The following is a 6,819-nucleotide window of genomic DNA, read 5'->3' on the forward strand; positions in this document are numbered from 1 at the left end:
TGTGTCTGATAAAATTCCAAGGTAAATCTGTCCGGCCCCGGGGTTTTGTTCTTGGGTAGTTTTTTGATTACCGTTTCAATTTCTTTGCTCGTAATTGGTTTGTTTAACTTTTGTGTTTCTTCCTTTGTCAGTCTTGGGAGGTTGTATTTTTCTAGGAAGTTGTCCATTTCTTCTAGGTTTTTCAGCTTGTTGGCATATAGGTTTTCATAGTAGTCTTTAATAATTCTTTGTATTTCTGTGGAGTCTGTCCTGATTTTTCCATTCTCATTTCTGAATCTGTTGATTTGTGTTGATTCTGTTTTTCTCTTAATAAGTTTGGCTAGAGGCTTATCTATTTTGTTTATTTTCTCAAAGAACCAGCTCTTGGTTTCGTTGATTTTTGCTATTGTTTTCTTCTTCTCAATTTTGTTTATTTCTTCTCTGATCTTTATTATGTCCCTCCTTCTGCTGACTTTAGGCCTCATTTGTTTTTCCAGTTTCAATAATTGTGATGTTAGACTATTCATTTGGGATTGTTCTTCCTTCTTCAAGTGTGCCTGGATCGCTATATACTTTCCTCTTAAGACTGCTTTCGCTGCATCCCACAGAAGTTGGGGCTTTGTGTTGTTGTTGTTATTTGTTTCTGTATATTCCTTGATCTCTATTTTGATTTGTTCATTGATCCATTGATTATTTAGAAGCATGTTGTTAAGCCTCCATGTGTTTGTGAGCCTTTTTGTTTTCTTTGTTGAATTTATTTGTAGTTTTATACCTTTGTGGTCTGAAAATTGGTTGGTAGAATTTCAATATTTTGGAATTTACTGAGGCTCTTTTTGTGAGCTAGTATGTGGTCTATTCTGGAGAATGTTCCATGTGCACTTGAGAAGAATGCATATCCTGTTGCTTTTGGATGTAAAGTTCTATAGATGTCTATTAGGTCCATCTGTTCTAGTGTGTTGTTCAGTGCTTGTGTGTCCTTACTTATTTTCTGCCCGGTGGATCTGTCCTTTGGGGTGAGTGGTGTGTTGAAGTCTCCTAAAATGAATGCATTGCAGTCTATTTCCCTCTTTAGTTCTGTTAGTATTTGTTTCACATATGCTGGTTCTCCTGTGTAGGGTGCATATATATTTAGAATGGTTATATTCTCTTGTTGGACTGAGCCCTTTATCATTATGTAGTGTCCTTCTTTATCTCTTGTTACTTTCTTTGTTTCGAAGTCTATTTTGTCTGATATTAGTACTGCAACCCCTGCTTTCTTCTCACTGTTGTTTGCCTGAAATATGTTTTTCCATCCCTTGACTTTTAGTCTGTGCATGTGTTTGTGTTTGAGGTGAGTTTCTTGTAAGCAGCATAAAGATGGGTCTTGCTTTTTTATCCATTCTATTACTCTGTGTCTTTTGATTGGTGCATTCAGTCCATTTACACTTAGGGTGACTATTGAGAGATATGTACTTACTGCCATTGCAGGCTTTAGATTCGTGGTTACCAAAGGTTCAAGGTTAGCCTCTTTAGTATCTCACTGCCTAACTTAGCTCGCTTATTGAGCTGTTACATACACTGTCTGGAGATTCTTTTCTTCTCTCCCTTCTTATTCCTCCTCCTCCATTCTTCATATGTTGTGTGTTTTGTTCTGTGCTCTTTTTAGGAGTGCTCCCATCTAGAGCCGTCCCTGTAAGATGCCCTGTAGAGGTGGTTTGTGGGAAGCAAATTCCCTCAGCTTTTGATTGTCTGGGAATTGTTTAATCCCTCCTTCATATTTAAATGATAGTCATGCTGGATACAGTATCCTTGGTTCAAGGCCCTTCTGTTTCATTGCATTAAATATATCATGCCATTCTCTTCTGGTTTGTAGGGTTTCTGTCGAGAAGTGTGATGTTAGCCTGATGGGTTTTCCTTTATAGGTGACCTTTTTCTCTCTAGCTGCCTTTAAAACTCTTTCCTTGTCCTTGATCCTTGCCATTTTAATTACATGTGTCTTGGTGTTGTCCTCCTTGGATCCTTTCTGTTGGGGGTTCTGTGTATTTCCGTGGTCTGTTCGATTATTTCCTCCCCCAGTTTGGGGAAGTTTTCAGCAATTATTTCTTCAAAGAGACTTTCTATCCGTTTTCCTCTCTCTTCTTCTTCTGGTACCCCTATAATACGGATATTGTTCCTTTTGGATTGGTCACATAGTTCTCTTAGTATTGTTTCGTTACTGGAGATCCTTTTATCTCTCTCTCTGTCAGCTTCTCTGCGTTCCTGTTCTCTGGTTTCTATTCCTTCAATGGCCTCTTGCATCTTATCCATTCTGCTTATAAATCCTTCCAGGGTTTGTTTCACTTCTGTGATCTCCTTCCTGACATCTGTGATCTCCCTCCGGACTTCATCCCACTGCTCTTGCATTTTTCTCTGCATCTCATCCCATTTCTCTTGCATTTTTCTCTGCATTCTTCAGCATGTTCATGATTTTTATTTTGAATTATTTTTCAGGAAGACTGGTTAGGTCTGTCTCCTTCTCAGGTGTTGTCTCTGTGATCTTTGTCTGCCTGTAGATTTGCCTTTTCGTGTTGATAGAGATAGTTTGCAGAGCTGGTACGAGTGACAGCTGGAGGAGCTTTCCTTCTTGCTGGTTCGTGGCCTTCCTCTCCTGGGAGAATAGCGACCTCTAGTGGCTTATGCCGGGCAGCTGTGCACAGACAGGGCTTCTGCTTGCTGCCTGTCTAGTATGGAGTTTATCTCCGCTGTTGCTGTGGGCGTGGCCTGGCTTGGGCTGCTGCTCCAAAATGGTGGAGCCCCGTTGGAGGGGGAGCGGCGGGGAGGCTATTTATATCCGTAAGGGGCCTCCGTGCTCCCTGCTTCCCAGGGGGTTAGAGTGCCCAGAGATCCCCAGATTCCCTGCCTCTGGACTAAGTGTCCTGTCCTGCCCCTTTAAGACTTCCAAAAAGCACTCTCCAAACCAAAACAACAACAGCAACAACAAAAGAAAAAAAAATTGAATAAATAATTAAAAAAAAAAAAGAAAAAGAAAAAAGAGAAAAATGCACGATTTTCTTTGCCCTCAGTCACTGGTCTCATGCACCCGCTCACCAGTCTTGCTTCCCTGTTTCCCTAGTATCCAGGACCCCACGCATGCACTGTGTCTGCGCTCTGGTCCGGATGGTTGGGGCTGGGTGTTCAGCAGTCCTGGGCTCCCACTCTCTCCCTGCTGACTCCTCTCCACCCGCCGGGAGCTGGGGGGAGGGGCACTCGGGTCCCGCCGGGCTGGGGCTTGTATCTTATGCCCTTCGTGAGGCACTGGTTTCTCACAGGTGTGGATGTGGTCTGGATGTTGTTCTGTGTCCTCTGCTGTCTATTTTAGGAAGAGTTGTCTTTGTTATATTTTCATAGATAAATGTGGTTTTGGGAGGAGATTGCTGCTGCTCTACTCACTTCGCCATCTTGGGTCTGCCCCCTTAAAGTAATTTTTGCTCGTGTTAGTATAGCTCCCCTAGTTCTTCTTTGGTTACCCTTTGCATGGAATATCTAGTTCCATCCTTTCATTTTTCAACTCCTTCAAGTCATTGTGTCCAAAAGTAAGTCACTTAAAAACAGTGTATAGATGGATAAAGCTTTTTTAAAAATCCATCCTCAAATCACCGCCTTTTAGTCCAAGATTATGATCTATTTATATTTAAGGTACTTACTGAGAAGGAAGTATTCATTTCTGCCATTTTGCTATTTGATTTCTGCTTGCTGACTATGTGCTTTATTCTTGAAATTTCCACTACTGCCTTCTTTTCTGTGTAATTCCTTTTAGTGTATACTTTTTATTTTCATTTAATATTCCTTTTCTGTATATATTTTAATTATTTTCTTGGTGATTTCCTTGGAAATTATGATTATCATCTTATACTTAAGCAACCTAGTTGGAATTAGTGCCACCTCAGCTGTGACAGTGTACAAAACTCTGGTCCTGTTCATGTCCACCCCTCCCCCTCTACTTTGTTGTCACAAGTGCCACTTTTTACATTGTGTGCCCTTTAAAATAGATTTACGGTTAATTGTCTTAGGAATTTGCCTTTTAATCAAAAAGAAAGCCAAAAAAGGAGTTACAAACAAGTACAATAATGCAGGCTTTGACTTTTACCTGTGTAATGGCTTTACTGGTGAGTTTTGTGTCTTAGTAGGATTGGAGTCACCATCCAGTATCTTTTCATTTTATCCTGAAGGACTTCTGGATGAACATATTAAAGTATAAGGACATATTTGAAATCTATAAACTTTGAGAATGAGTTAACCATAAGTATAGTGATATTTTTAAATGAAACATTAAAGAGTACTTATTCTATGCCTTACTTCAGGATCAAAACTTCCAAACTGGTGAATGGTGTTAAAGATCAGGATAATGGCAATAAACTTACATGGTTTAACGCATGGTTTTAAAGTCTCACATGTCTGACATTAGGTTGTAATACTGGGACATATTGGTGTCACTGGGGTTTAGTTTGGTCCTCTGGAAACATGGAGAGTATTAGCAGCCTTATCAGTGGCTTGTGCTGAGGAATAAATAAAATACACATTTAAATGATGTAAGTTAATGCCACCTGTGACAGACACCATTCAGTAGGTAAGGCAGTTTGGTAACTTCTTTGGTAAAGAAGCTTGGTAACTTCTTCCAAATTCCTCGCAAATGAAATAAAGGAAGTTTGGTGCTGAAAAGAAAATTCATGTCAAGATGCATGGTTATGTAACAGATAAAGGCAACCCCTGAAGAAAAAGAGGGAGATAAGATTTCTTAGAGCCCAGGGAGGTGGACACACAAGTCTCACAAGCTTGTAGTGAACATCAAAGGACACCTTGGAATTTCACTGTACAACATTAATACACAGAATTCAGAGAGCAGGTAGGGAAAGTAAACAAACAGGTGAAGAGAAGGTGAGAGGAGACATAAATTGAGAATGGGAGATTGTGGGCACAAGAGCTGTCCAAGTTACATCTTTTAAAGGAGAGCTACTTTACAGCTCCCATGAGTGCCCAGCACAGGGGGATTGAATTAATGACCCCAAGGGGCGTTCTTGGATCTGAATATTTTCTGAAGAGCACGTTTCATATCATTATTCCTCAGGCTTTAAATGAAGGAGTTCAGCATGGGGGTGACCACCATGTACATCACAGAAGAAATTATGTTCTTGTCTTCAAACTTGCCTGATGCAGGGAAATAGTAAACACCTGCGAGTGTCCCATAGTATAAAAGCACTACAGAGAGGTGAGAGCCACATGTAGACAAGACTTTGGAGATTTTTTGGAGTGGGAAGCCTTCAGGATGATGACTGTAATGTGGATATATGAGCCCAGGATCCCACTCACCGTCACGATGAAGACCAGTCCACCTTCTGTGTGGATGAGCAGCTCATTGAGGGAGGTGTCCGAGCAGGAGGACTTGAGCACAACAGCAAGATTACAAAACAAGTGGGGAATGATCATCCCTGCACGGAAGGACAGGCGGTTCATAAGGAGGGTGTGCATAAGTGTCCGGGCAAAAGAAAACAACCAGCACCCAACCACAAGGGGGATACACACCTCGTCCCTCATGATTCTGGTGTAGTGGAGAGGGCATATGGCCACATACCTGTCATACGCATCACTGTGCGGAGAAAGCTGTCAAGACAACCAAAGAATACAAAGAAATCCACCTGTGAAATGCCCCCGGAATATGTGATAGATCGGCACTGCCTCTGCGTGTTCGTCAGCATCTTTAGGATAGTGATGGATGCAAAGGAGACGTCAGAGAGGGCCAGGTGGCTGAGGAAGAAGTACATGGGGGTGTGGAGGCGCGAGTCCAGCCTGACAAGCAGGATGATGAGCAGGTTCCCCAGCACCGTGGTCAGGTACATGCCCAGGAACAGAGCGAAGAACATGCCCTGCTGCTCCGGGGGGACGGGGAGCCCCAGGAGGAGTAACTCGGACACGCTGCTCTGGTTTCCAGGCCCCATCCTGGGCGGTTTCCTGCTGGGTATAAGGGAGGGAGAGGAATATGAGAAAAAATGATAGAGGTACTGTCTCCATTATATTTTGTGGAAACAGCGTCTTTTATGTGACATTCCTATTAATTTGTTCCACCAGTAAATACATGCCTTATCAGTGCTTACCAGTCTGGCTCCTGGAAATATCACACTAAAAGCTGCGAAGAACCCCCTCACACAGAGAAGCAAGAGGACATTCACGGTTTCAGCCAATCTGTATCTATTGAATTGAGCATAGAGTCTCAACCCTCCCCTCCACTAGGAAGTGAGAATGCAGCAGGGAGGAAGAATACATGGGCCCTTCCCTCTGTGCTATGCTATTTCATGAGCTTATGGGGGTTATTTATGCCACTGTGTCAGAGCCAGTCCCTAATAGTTCCCTGTGGCAGGAGTAGTAGATGAGCCCCAGCAAACTGGTGTCAGTTGTTTCTGCCTTAAAGTTACGTGAGACTCCAATGCTGAGGTGGTGTTGGAGCGCTGTCACTCTCCTCCTGTGAGCTGGCCTGTCCCATCAGCCCACAGCCCTGAACTCACCAGTGCTCTAGAAATGGGTGGTCATTTAGAGCCCCTTCATGCCAGCATCACTCCTAGTCCAGAATATCTTCTAATGATCTTTTATGATAATGGTGAATGTTTTGGGGATAAAACTATGTGGCGGCTAATATGCAAAGGGCTCTCCATGCATATTCTAATGAAATACAACATGAGTCTTCCATTGTCATATGAAATCTTCATTGCTGCACAAGGAAGTAGTGTCGTTTCCCACTTCAACTGTTGGAAACAGTAACATAAATTCTGTGAAGTCTGTAAGCATACAACAGTAACTGTCAGAGATTGAATATGTATATATCCATATATA

General features: G+C 42.2%; 1 pseudogene; it reads right to left on the minus strand.

Annotated features, from left to right (window-relative positions):
• Positions 1-4,820: 4,820 nt before the first annotated feature.
• On the minus strand, positions 4,821-6,045 carry LOC140844945 (olfactory receptor 1J1-like; annotated as a pseudogene).
• Positions 6,046-6,819: the final 774 nt, after the last annotated feature.

The sequence above is a fragment of the Manis javanica genome, chromosome 2 (genome assembly GCF_040802235.1).
Source record: "Manis javanica isolate MJ-LG chromosome 2, MJ_LKY, whole genome shotgun sequence".
Classification (NCBI taxonomy): domain Eukaryota; kingdom Metazoa; phylum Chordata; class Mammalia; order Pholidota; family Manidae; genus Manis; species Manis javanica.